This window comes from Thunnus maccoyii, chromosome 19, assembly GCF_910596095.1.
Source record: "Thunnus maccoyii chromosome 19, fThuMac1.1, whole genome shotgun sequence".
Lineage (NCBI taxonomy): Eukaryota > Metazoa > Chordata > Actinopteri > Scombriformes > Scombridae > Thunnus > Thunnus maccoyii.
The window spans coordinates 5,082,308-5,094,789 of NC_056551.1; the positions used below are offsets into that span (position 1 = coordinate 5,082,308).

A 12,482-nucleotide genomic window follows, 5' to 3' on the forward strand; every position below is an offset into this window, starting at 1 on the left:
AAATTGTTCAATATCAACATTCTTTTGTGGTGACAGGATTCAAAAATACTTCAAAAAACAATAAGACCAAAACCTCTGTAAACTGAGAAGGAACCAGAAGTCCTGTTGGTCACTCACACTCACTTCACTTACTTACAAAATTACTGTCAAAATGTTCACCAACATTTCACAACCAAAATGCCATAATTACTGTACATGTCCAGACTGAATAAAGTGAGGACAACTGATGGACTCTTGAATTCTTCCTGAATGATTTTCTTGAAACCAAGTTAATCACATGTTAAAGGCAGAAATCAAATCAAGAGGTTAAAATATAGACATTCAAGCAAAAGATAGAACAAGATGGAATATAAACTAAATTTCCAGTGCATACAAATATCGAACCAAATGACAAAAGGTCACACCGTTCAGTTGTGCAGGTTTACCTCACTGTAAGTGCTTTGACTCATCATACAGCTGCTACCCGAAACAGCAGTCCTTGCTCCCTACATCTTAAAAAGGCCCCTGCAATATTGTTGCTCTTTACAGTGTACAGACGAGCAGGCTCATCCCTTGTGCTCACTGCTCTAGTCTTTGCAATCGCCTGAACTTAATGAGCCAGTGACCTTTCACAGCATCATTTTGCACAGACAGTCTACTACTAAGTTATAATCCACACAGCTTTACTAGATTGTATGATTTGCATTTATATTGATGGAAGGAATGTGATGATTGATGCAGCGGTGGTTGCAGTGGATGGAGTCTGGGCACAGTTTGATAAAATTACATATTGGATCATGTGGGCCCTTCTTAGTTTCCACAGCCAAGCTGAAAAACAGACAACTTTTTTTTCTTTTACAAACATTATTCTGATGAAGACCCAAAGGTCTTAATGAAGATTGGGGTCAATGACGATGATCAAGCAACAGCTGCTGGGAGAAGATACCAATATGAGAAAGTGCAGGGACTCTCTCTAACATTGCTAATTACAATTAAAAAAAAAAGGTTTTGATTGGTGACAGCAGTGCAACCAATAAAAGCAAAAATACACAACCATAATTAACCATCATACAAAATGAAAATTTCAAAGTAATGTACAAATTATCTTTGCCAAGAGTGTGTCCATGCACAACATGAACTTTGACGTCACCGAAATTAGATTTTCTGAAGTGTCAAAGTTTTTAAACTCTTTTAATAAAACTAAAAATATATACAGTACACACACACACACACACACACACACACACACACACACACATATATATATATATATCTATTTAAATATAGATTATTCTTATGAAAAACAAACTAGAATTAAGTAACTTCCATTAAAACATAATATTAATCACACTGTGTAGCTTGTCCAAGTATGTTTTCAAGTGCAGTTTTATCTGGCAGTTAGCATTTTTCATCATGACATATTGTTACACCACTAATTCTTGTCTGATTGACAGATGATTCGGCCCCCCGTCCACCTCTACAGTAGAGATGTCAGGAGACCCTTTTGACTCGTTTTCACTTGTCAGGGATTTATTTTCTGTGGCAGGAAAACACATCACACAAGCCATCAGAAATTCCCACGAGTTAACTGGGCATCTTAAATGTTTTTATGGGCTGACTAACTCTGTCAGACATGCTATTAACTGAAATAAGGAAACTTGGTCACTGTGTTGGTCCATCACTTTGATCCAGACTGAAATATCTCAACAAATATTGGATGGATTTCCATGAAATTTGGTACAGTTATTCGTGTATTATCATGTTATCATGGTCATTGTGAGCATGTTAGCATGCTGATGCATTTAGCTCTATGTACCACTGTGCCCAAGTACAGCCTCACAAAGCAGATAGCATGACTGTAGACTCTTTGTCTGTGGTCTTGTTCAAACATTAGTAAAAGGCTTAAACCAGGTGTAGAGCTAGCTTTTCTGTACTGGATTCATTAGCACATTGTTAGCTGGTTTCTAGCGTATTTGTAGTATGATTTTGACAGTACATTACATTTGCTGTTTCCAGCATCTCCAGCATTAGGATTTGTTGCTGAATATCTTTGGGTTTGGACTTTTGGCAGTACAAAACAAACTATTTAAAGTTGTAATTAAACTTTAGAATTTTTACATTATAAATGCTTAATACTGGTTATTTTTATGAACATGCATTAATTTAACCTCCATTATGCTAATGAAATCATATTTTATCCATAGCAATGAGATTATATATGAATATCATTATCTTTATCAGAGAATTCTGATATTTAATTAAGGTCCTATATTGTCATATCAGTCAATTACCTTTAATGGGTTAGTTTTAATTGACTGAATGAGAATTTTCCTCTCCAGGACTTTAACACTGAATAAACAAATCCTGAACTCCTACTGGTACTGCTGCCACACACACACCTCAGAGTTATTTTTACTTGTCTTTTAATTAATCTTGTGGTGTTCTCACAAGGCCCATAACCTCTGACTTTCTTGAAAGACTTTCAGGAAGTTTTGATTCCTTACCATACGTGCTAGAAGTTTGTCTGTGAACACATTTAGGGGAGGTTTCAGATGATTGCTCCAGTAGTTTGTCCTGTTTTATTTATCTTTTCATATGGAAGAAGATAGGTCATGTGAGCTGCTCCATAATGTGAGAACCTGCTAACCCGTGTCTGGCCCGTGCAGACTGGCAGATGGTAGCAGTGGGTGATGCAGTCTGTTTTCCGCTGCAGGGATGACTGGAAGGCACAAATGAGCAGGAATCTGTGAATGACAGGAACTGCAGCATCTTGAGATTACGAAGGGGTCAGGCTGTCTTCCAGTGAATAAAGTAATACATGACAGGTAATCACTCTGTTGTCTTTATAATCTTGCACCACTGAATGCTTGCACAGATTGAAAAATTTCAGACCTGGAAAATGCCACAGACAGAAGCATGGCCTTTTGTCTGCCTACGCCTTTACTAAAGCCTTTACATGGTGTGGAGTACAACATATTTCATTTATGTTTTTACAATATCTACTCTTGCAATACAATTTCTGCTCATACCAACTAATGTATTGCAGTATAGTTAAGTTAGGCAGTCACAGCACTTGGTTAAGGTCTTTTAGGGAAAGATCATGGCCTTTGTTTAATACAGAAAAAATCTGCAATTACTTAGTTACTCACTTACTTAGTATCTACTAAAGTTTAAAATTAGGATGTGTACAGTAACTAACAAATCTGAGCATATGGGACTGGGTGCAGAGAGGTCTGGTTAGCTTCTTTTATAGCTATACTGTTATTGTGAGCTTAAAACTCCCATGCATTATACTTAGCACAACTATAGCCCTTTTTTACCACGGGAATCACATTATGATCAAACATGAATACATATAAAAGTATACCATATATAAACTGTACCATATATATATATATATATATATATATATATATATATATTCTAATATATATTATATTAGAATAACAGAGGAAACATTTATTACAAAACCTTTTAAATGACCTCAAATAAAATAAAACAAATAATACCCAAGGTTTTGTATCTCAGCTTATAGTACCATATGTTGGAGGTCATTTGAATCCTCAAGAAAAGTATTCTGTCTGTACTCACTGTTTCCTTGGAAACTCAGAAAGCTATTGGCAACCAGTTTTCAAACCCTCTGTCCAGCGGTGAGCTGTGCAATGAAAGCCGTCCTGAGGCTCTGTCTGTGTGTGTGTGTGTGAAAGAGTCTGGTTGCTCTGGCATGCAGCGACAAGTCCCGAGCACCTCTACTGCAGCAGCGTGTGTGGCAACATCCGACACAGACTATCCAAAAATCCACAAACACTAATAAACTTCTTGTCTTTTTAACTATAAATGTCGATATGATTATGGACAAAGATAGTGTCCATTCTCACTCAGAAACTCGGTGCAAAATGTGTTTCCCACACACACACTCAGTTTCTTCCATGGATATATTATAAGAAATATACAAAGGTTTTATACAAATATAAAACCTCCATGGATCAAAAGTTCATAATAGAAAGAGTCATAATTGACCTTATTTGCAGTTCAAGGTGTCCTGTCAACAGTTTTACAGACGTCTCTTTTACAATGGTGGTCTATGGGGAAAATTCTTTTTGGGCTGCAGGGGGATTTTTCACTGCAATACCGCCAGTGACCAGTGGGAGAAATTGGCTGCAAGGCTGAGTTGCGGTGCCCTATCCAGCTCTTATTACACATCCATGGTCTCTTTTCATCCAAGCTAGCATGGGCGATAGCTAACTAGCAAGTCCATGGCAATCGCACCAGTTTAGTAGAATTACTGACAGAAATAGTGCCAAACGCGGTTCACTCTCCCGTTTCACAGGGCTACACACTGATTAAAAAAACCTCTAGCTCTTAACTTGACAAACAAACAGCAAATTTACTGTTTTAACTTAAAACTTTTACTCAAAACTTTTTACTGAACTTAAAACTAGAATTTAGCTTCTCTTTGTTCACTTGTTTCTCTAGTTCTCTGTCTGTCTCTTGCTCTCTTTAGTCCCACCCCCCTGAGGAACTCAGTAGGTTACAATATTCATCTCTGATTAGCTTATAACAAACTTGACACCTGGTTATCCAATAAACAACAGTAAAATAGGACCTAACAGGTTCAAACACTGCTCTAAATGGAGGACATTTTAATCACTAATAAAACTATAAATTTCACCACATTAATTCAATTGAACCAGCCCATTTCAGTTAACTGAAATATATGTCAGTAAAACGATATGTAAACAAAATGTAGCACACAATACATTTTCATTATTACCAGTATTCTATACACTTTATACCAACTCCTGCTCTGCGCTGACTGTAAAAAAGTAAAAGATATAGTCTCTTGGTTAAATATTTCCCCATTTGTTCTTTCACCAATGCTTGTCCTCCTCTTTTATTACTATAAATTCACTGTTTGTACTGTGTGTTAAGTTGCAGCTTGTTGAAAATGAGCTTATTTCTTTCTCTCTTCTTTTTGGACACACTAGCAGCGTGACTCCAGGTATGATAATGTAAGCCGGTGTGTCAGTCCAACACTTGAATCAAGATCTTAGATATTGGATATTGGGATTCAATCTTTTTTAGACATTCATGTTCCCCACAGAATGATTCCTACCGATTCTGTTGATCCCCTGACTTTTCATCATGTGCCACCAACAGGCTCAAATTGACACATATCCAATTGGACTACTTCACTTACTGACTGGATACCTCTAAACATGAAGCAGTTACTCTCAGCTTGCACTGTACTTCTTCAATTTGTCACAGCATGCTAGCATGTCCACCTCATCATGCTACACTAACATGCTAAATGTTTGCAGGCATGTTGACTGCACACACGTAAACATGCTAAACATTACATGCTTATGTTTAATACATGCAAACGATCAATATTTGAACATGTATATGAATGTTAGTATTACACAAAAGTGTAACTTGCTAACTTAGCATGTTAACATGTCAAACAAACGTACTCTTTTGGTACTGAGTGAAACGCTGTCCAGTGTCTAAAATCAAGTTTTGGAAATTGGCATTGGCTGTATTTTATATAGGCAAGGTAATTTTATGGTTTCAACATCGAACATTTAAGAAATTTGGCTTGGTTTGTTAAATGGGGAAAAAAGAATTTAATAGAAAAACATGTTCATGTTTCTCAAAGTTAAGTTTCGCAAAATGTAATGTTTTGGATATTGAAACCCAGGTACTATATCTGCACAAATAGTGAAAATTTTCTAAATGTTGTGTAACATCAGAACATGATAGCATAACATTAGCATTCAGCTTATATCACAACTGAGCCCAAGTACAGCTTGGATGGGTGAAAGTAAAGTACGTATGGCTGAACCTGACAAGCAGAGTCTGATGTAAAATGGCCACCACATAGAAGATTAATCATTTCTATTCAGGTAACAACATGGTCTTTAGGACAAACTGCCAAATTGGACTGGTTTTTGCCCTACTATAGAGTTAAGTATCTAAGAATAGTAAATGCGTCTCTCCATTTTTCATTTCATTTTGATTTCCAATGTATAATGAGCATTACAGCTTCACAGTGCCACACTTACACTACTTTTCAGAGAGCTATGCAACCTAACTATACCACATTTCTCTCCATATGTAGTTCAGAGACAATTAAGCTTCAGGGGACAAGCAGAGGCTCTCCATACAGCCCTTTATATTCCAAGGCCAAAATGAGCTATGGGCTTCTTTTCTCTACCCACAGGCCGGGCCTTATGATCAGCAGCTGGGTTCTGACTTAAAACTGGGAGAAAATAGCTCACATGCAGAGTGGGAGATTGAAACTGAGCAGGCACAAACAGTAGCTTTGAAGTGGAGGCCAACCATCCAAAGTACACCCCATATTGTTCTCCTCAGCCACGCGCTCCAGCTCCACCTGCTGTAATCTGAGGGCTACTCAGGCCAAACTGTGTGAAATACCTCCACAGGGAAGCATGCAGGAAGGATCCTGGTCAGACACAACTTCAACTGGCTTCCTTCCTACTGTGACCTGTGAACTCTTTCCCTTGTTTCAAAGCCCTTAATTTTTTTCTGAAAATGACAGCACACACTATGAGTAGGCATCACAAAAAAGTGATTTTTTTTTTGGCATGAACTAAAACTCTCCATACTCCAGCTTCATATGACAACATCAGATAATATTAGGATGCCCTTGGTCATCTGCGGATATGATTGCTGGCAGCACGCTCAGCTGGGTTGGATCTTCTGCGTTTTGACAGCTCCATGATGCCAAAGAGCTTTCTGGGAAAGCAGCGACATGCTGCGAGTCAAAAAGCACCAGCCATCCACTCCCATCAACAGACATGGAAATAAGGCCCCGGAAAATAGTGGCACTCAAAATAGATAAAAATTGCTCAGTCTCTTAAGGAAAAAGCAATACATTTATGCTTAAGACCTACACTATTTGGCCAAAAGTTTGTGGACACACGTGGGATTGTTTGTGGAAAATCTTAATGATTCAGGATGTAGTGATATTTCAGACAATAGTGTGCTACCAACTTTCTGTCAGAATTTGGCGAAAGCTCCTTCCTGTTTCAACATGAGAATGTCCCCGTGCACAAAGCCAGCTCCATAAAGTAATGGTTTTCCCAGTTCAACACCTCCAACACCTTTGAAATAAACTGGAACACCAATCATGAGCTAGATCTATTGTAGTGCGTCTAGTGTATTGTATTTTCACACTCTTCATCCCTCTTCAAGAAAATTCATGAGGTTTATATTGCTACTCAGCATAGAGACCCGTTACTGTACGTTTCAGTCATGCCTGGGCATAAACCTTCACATTTGGGCAGTAAATTTTAGAAAAACAAATTATTTTGCTCAGTTATGAGGGAATTTGTATTACAGGGGAGGTGAGTATAAAAGCTGCACTAATCAATATTTTTATATTAATGAATCAAATGGCAGTGATGAGTACACAGTTATCACTTGATTACAGTTCCCCTCAGGTCTAAGGACAAAATTGTTGCAGATTAATTCTCTGATGATCAACTAAATGATTAATCGACTTATTGTTTCAGGAAGAAAATAATACAAATATGTGCTCTGATTGGCATTAAAAGCACTGATCAGTTAAATTTATAAGTTCCCCAACTGCCCTGGAGAAATAAATCCTGTCCACTTTGGGCTTTTGAAGCACAGCTGAGGCATTCATTCCAACATCACATACAGAACGTGGGAACCAAAACACCATGAGCAATATGTTTACTGCATTGATGGAGTCTCTGTAAATCACTCTCAATAGCTACCTTGGGGGAAAGTCTGCAATGTGATGTAAATGTGTTGCATCTCTTTTCCCACCCGATTTTATGTTGCATCCACATATCATCCAAGGTGACATGAGACTGATTTCTTGATGGAGAGTGATCGGCTATGTCGTGTTTACATTTTCCAGCACGAGTTCTTGACTTGCACAAAACACTCTCACATCCTCACTTTCTCTCCTCACTCCTTCGCTCTTCCACACACGCACATGAATACTAAATTGCAGAGATCCTCAGACAACACACCCGGACTGGCACTAGCCAAGATGACTATCATTACAGTGCATCTTCTAAGTATTCCAACTCAATCAGAGGTGATACAGAAGGCCTTATCAGAGCCGACAAGCTGCCCTCTCGAGTCCCCTTCTTCCTTCTCCTGCTGATTGCAGCTATCAGTGGCTGTGTGGGCGATATGTGTCCTGATAACTCTCTTCTATCAAATGAGCCCATCTTCCATGTTTATTCTCAGAGAGGTGATGTCCCCGGTAGGTGTCTTAGCGAAACGCCATGCGGTGTGAACACACAAGGAGGCTGAATGTTAAATGTAGTGCACTTTATGGCTGAATGTCTTACAGCATGTGCTAAGAAACTACTTCATGTTATTATCATCCCATTTTCTGTTTCTGTCAGTCAGACATGTGTGTATTGTATTTGGTGGTAGAAATAATATATAGATAATATGTTTACTGCAGTAATATATCCTTAAGCAACAAACTCAACCTCAGATGACAGGTTGCTTTGTTGCTGTTGCAACAAAAAGGCAGCATCACAACTTTCTTTTAACTGTTTTCATTTTATTTTTACCAGAATGGTCACATAGAAGTCAAGTACCTCAAATAGAAATACAATATCACTCAAAGCACTAACCCAAACATACAGCACTCCAAAGAAGACCGTCCTTCCTAGAAAAACAAGAGCACCAGTCATTTAAACAAATGGCCAAAAAATAACATATATTTATGTTCAAGTGCCAAAACCCTCTAGTGGCCATCTGGAGCAAAGAAGGAAGTGGTGTGATGTTATTATAGAGCCACAAAGTCAGCAGAGATGGTTGGATGCACCAACCAAATGCCAGACATGCGGTGGAAAAGGGCTTCAGCACATAAAAGACAACAAGTTTGCTTCTGTTTAAAGTACAATCTGCCTCACTCTCATTTTTTCTGTCACATGCAACTCAGACATTTTGTGAGGGAAAGCATCCCTCATTTTGAGTCCACATGTAAGAAACACAGTATTTTGGAGTTGCATTCTCTTTCCCCAGAGAGAAAGAAGCTTATTACCAAATTTGTTAATTTCTTTTTTAGGGATTCTGTATCTGTCAACTGTATCAAGAAGGCTTGGAGAAGAGAAATGATGATGTGTTGCCTGATAAAATATGGAGAACTACACTTTCCTGTATTCATAGTTGTCCAATAAACAGCAGACACAGGTTAATTCAGTTTAAAGTTTTCATTACTCTAAGGTCATGTTACATAAATTTTATTCTTCCGAGTCTCCAATCTGTGATAAATGTAAATCAAATGATAGTAGATTGTTGCATTTATTTTGGGACTGTCCACTCATTCACTCATTTTGGTCAAGATTCATAACACACCAGAATTATTGTAAGCAGATATAAGTGTTGATTAATATAGTTGTCAACAACTGTAGCTCCTCATGTGGACGCCTATAAGTGGATGCTGATGTATAATGAATGATAATATAGTAAAACACAGCAATAATAATACAAAATATATCTGAATATGAGAAGTTATAATAGTTAACAAATACTGTACATTAATAAACATGCACAGAATGTCCTTAAATGTCATAAAACTGTATAATATGGGGGCTTAAAGCAAAGTGTTACCAAATATTTCAACTACTGGATGCATTTCCACTAAACTTGGTACAGATATCCATGGTAACCAGAGGATGAATCCTACTCATTTTGATGAGCCCCTGACTTTTTTAGCACCACCAGCAGGTCAAACTTTTCACTTATCCTGTGAAATATCTCAACGTGACTATAATTAATTATAGAAAGACAGAATTTTATATTGATGAAGAAATGTGCTTGTGGGAACATAATAACTGCACACGTTTATTTGTCAGTTCAGATTGAGACTTCTTGTCAGTGATCAAGTGGCAGGTATTGTCATCGGTGATGACAGATAATTAGCAGTCAGTGTAGGGTCTCAATGGGGACAACTAAGCACAGAGATTTAAAAGCCGAGGGTAATGAGAATCATCATCATCATGTTGAGCAGACAACAGTTTAGACAGCGTGTTTAAAAACCAGTCATAAGTCATCGGAGGTTCCTTGGTGTGAGCTTGTGGACAAACATTGGGAAATTATCAGTGTGAGTCATCTCGCTGGAGGTGGTGTTACCTTCGCTGGATAGAAGTCGCTCACACTTGCCTGAGTTTCACCCTGAGTTTCACACAAGACTCATTCACAGGCTGACACTCACACGAAATAATCACACAGCCTTTTGATGGGCTGAACCAAATGTGAACCAAAAGTCCTTACTAGAAGGTGGAAAGATATACACCAGCAGCTGTTTGCTCTGAGTGTCTATATCTTTGCATTTCTCTGCACTCCTGTCTCCATCTCTTCCTACTTTCATTACTTTTTCACTGTCTTGAAGTGAAAGAAGACAGAAATAACTTTGAAAATAATCTATTTTAGCAACAAAAATATTAATCTCCTACTGATTTTTTTTTTCTACCATATCCTCTCATTTTGATGTCCATTCATACATTTCTGGCCTCACATTTACAAATTTAATACATCTTCATATCTGATAGATGAACTCATGTACCAGTAGGTTGTTGGATGCCGCTCTTTAATTACCTTTGTGCTTCTTTAATTTTGTCTTTTATGCCAATATCAAGCTCTCTCATCAGCAGCCCCGTTACCACCATGATTGTCAAGGAGATTCAATCTTCCACCCGCTGTCTCTTTTCTACAATAAGAAGCATCCTGTTCTGTCTTCATGGTCCTACATTTTATGAGGATGTTATCTCCTCTCATTTAAGTTTTTAACAAATGAAGCTGTAGTGAAATTTATTCATTCATAAATTCTTATAGATCATATCTGGCCAATCATCAGTCTGACAGTGGTTACTTGGATGCTGCTCTTTAAATATGATTGTAATCTTGTCATCCTGGTTGAATTTAAATGTCCAGAATTTCCTGCACATGCAGACTCGCAGACTCAGTTCATTCTCTGTAAATTTGAAAATTTGTAATATGGATGTGATGATATTAAAATAATAATAATTTTAGTATTATTAGAACAGCCAGTCTACCTACAGTATGTATCAAAAATTATAAATTTTTTCCCCAAATACACATACATATGTGTACTGTTTGTTTTAATTTATTGTTATCGTAAGGTTATTTAGTTAATTAACTAAATAATATTTATATTCTGCAGATTTGATTGGCAAAGGTTGGTGTTAATCTCTTATGGCCTTCACCAGGAGTGCTGTGTAATGTTGTTTAACTGGACACAAGCGTAGAGAACACAGCATGTGTAGTCGCTGACTTTATACTTCTTGTCTTTGGTGTAATCAACAACAAACGTTTTGAAAAATTAAAATTAAATTTAAAAAAATCTGCTTCTAGGCAATATATGCACTCTATGCATTGCCTCGGTGCACCACCTGTTGGCACCTATGTCCTATCGGACTCAAACTTAAGCTTTATGGCACTTACTTGTGTTGTTGTCTCCTGACTAGATCCCTGTTTGTGTTGTATCAGTCTCAGATGTACATCGCTTTGATTTAAAACATCTGCTAAATGAAATTGTAAATTGTAATTGTAAAACAACAAAAATTACTGCCAGAGTAGATAAGCAAATAACTAACTGACCTTGACACAAAGAAAAGGCACAGAACTAACTAGATAACTAAATAGCTTAACTCTCTTAATAAAGGAGATCTAACTGGAATCGAGGCGTTGGTGTCTCCAAGACTCAGAAACCAGGATCTAGAATTTTGTTGTTAACTTCAATAATAATAATACCGGTCTTGCTGTTTACTCATTTTGAGATTGAGGAACTCAGGTTTTGTTTTAACTCATGTTCTTTGGTAAGCCAGCCAAGTAGTTGCTAAAATTATATAACGATAGGAAGCTTCTTTTGTTATATCGATTTCTTTGATTTGGCTTCAACTGCCACCTCCCTTTGTTGCTTCCCTCAGTTGTCCTAAATAAAATCATCCAACTAAGAAAAAAAACACCTATGATGTGAGGATCATTGTTTGATGTGAATATGTCACACATTGGCTCAAACAATGAAGCCAATAAATGCAGGTGAGGTCTTTAGTCCTGTCTTGTAGTGTGTTTAATCTCCTGGCGGCACAGCCCCCTGCACAGACTTGATGCGATGATGGTGAACACGTCATGATATATGTGACCAAAATCCATGAGATTTGGCAGCTGTTAACAACTAGAGGACTACTGAACCAGTTTCTTCAGTAGAATGCACAGCAGTATGTCAATAATGATTACAAGTGCACCATGTATCTTCATCTATGTTTTAAAAGTTTAATTGTAGTTGATTCTATTAGGGAATTTTAGTTTGATTGCTCTGGTCTCAATCAGTGGATGAGTTGGTAAACTTGGAGCATTTTCCCCTAGGTTTGGTTCATTTTCACACAGAAAAAAATCCAAGCAAACCAAAATGCATCACTACAAGCCATGTGAGAACATTCACTCTGCTCATTGGTCAGATG

General features: G+C 37.5%; 1 protein-coding gene across 3 annotated transcripts in view; it reads left to right on the plus strand.

The window, feature by feature from the left end:
• Positions 1–12,482, plus strand: part of LOC121885203 (inverted formin-2) — an 83,592-nt gene that overhangs the window by 41,188 nt on the left and 29,922 nt on the right. For 2 of the 3 annotated variants that reach the window (XM_042394425.1, XM_042394424.1), the window contains exon 2: positions 2,693–2,804. The exons of the other annotated variant lie outside the window; for it this stretch is intronic. The gene's annotated coding sequence lies outside the window, so the exon portion shown is untranslated. The remainder of the gene's footprint in view (positions 1–2,692; positions 2,805–12,482) is intronic. 3 annotated transcript variants of the gene reach the window in all.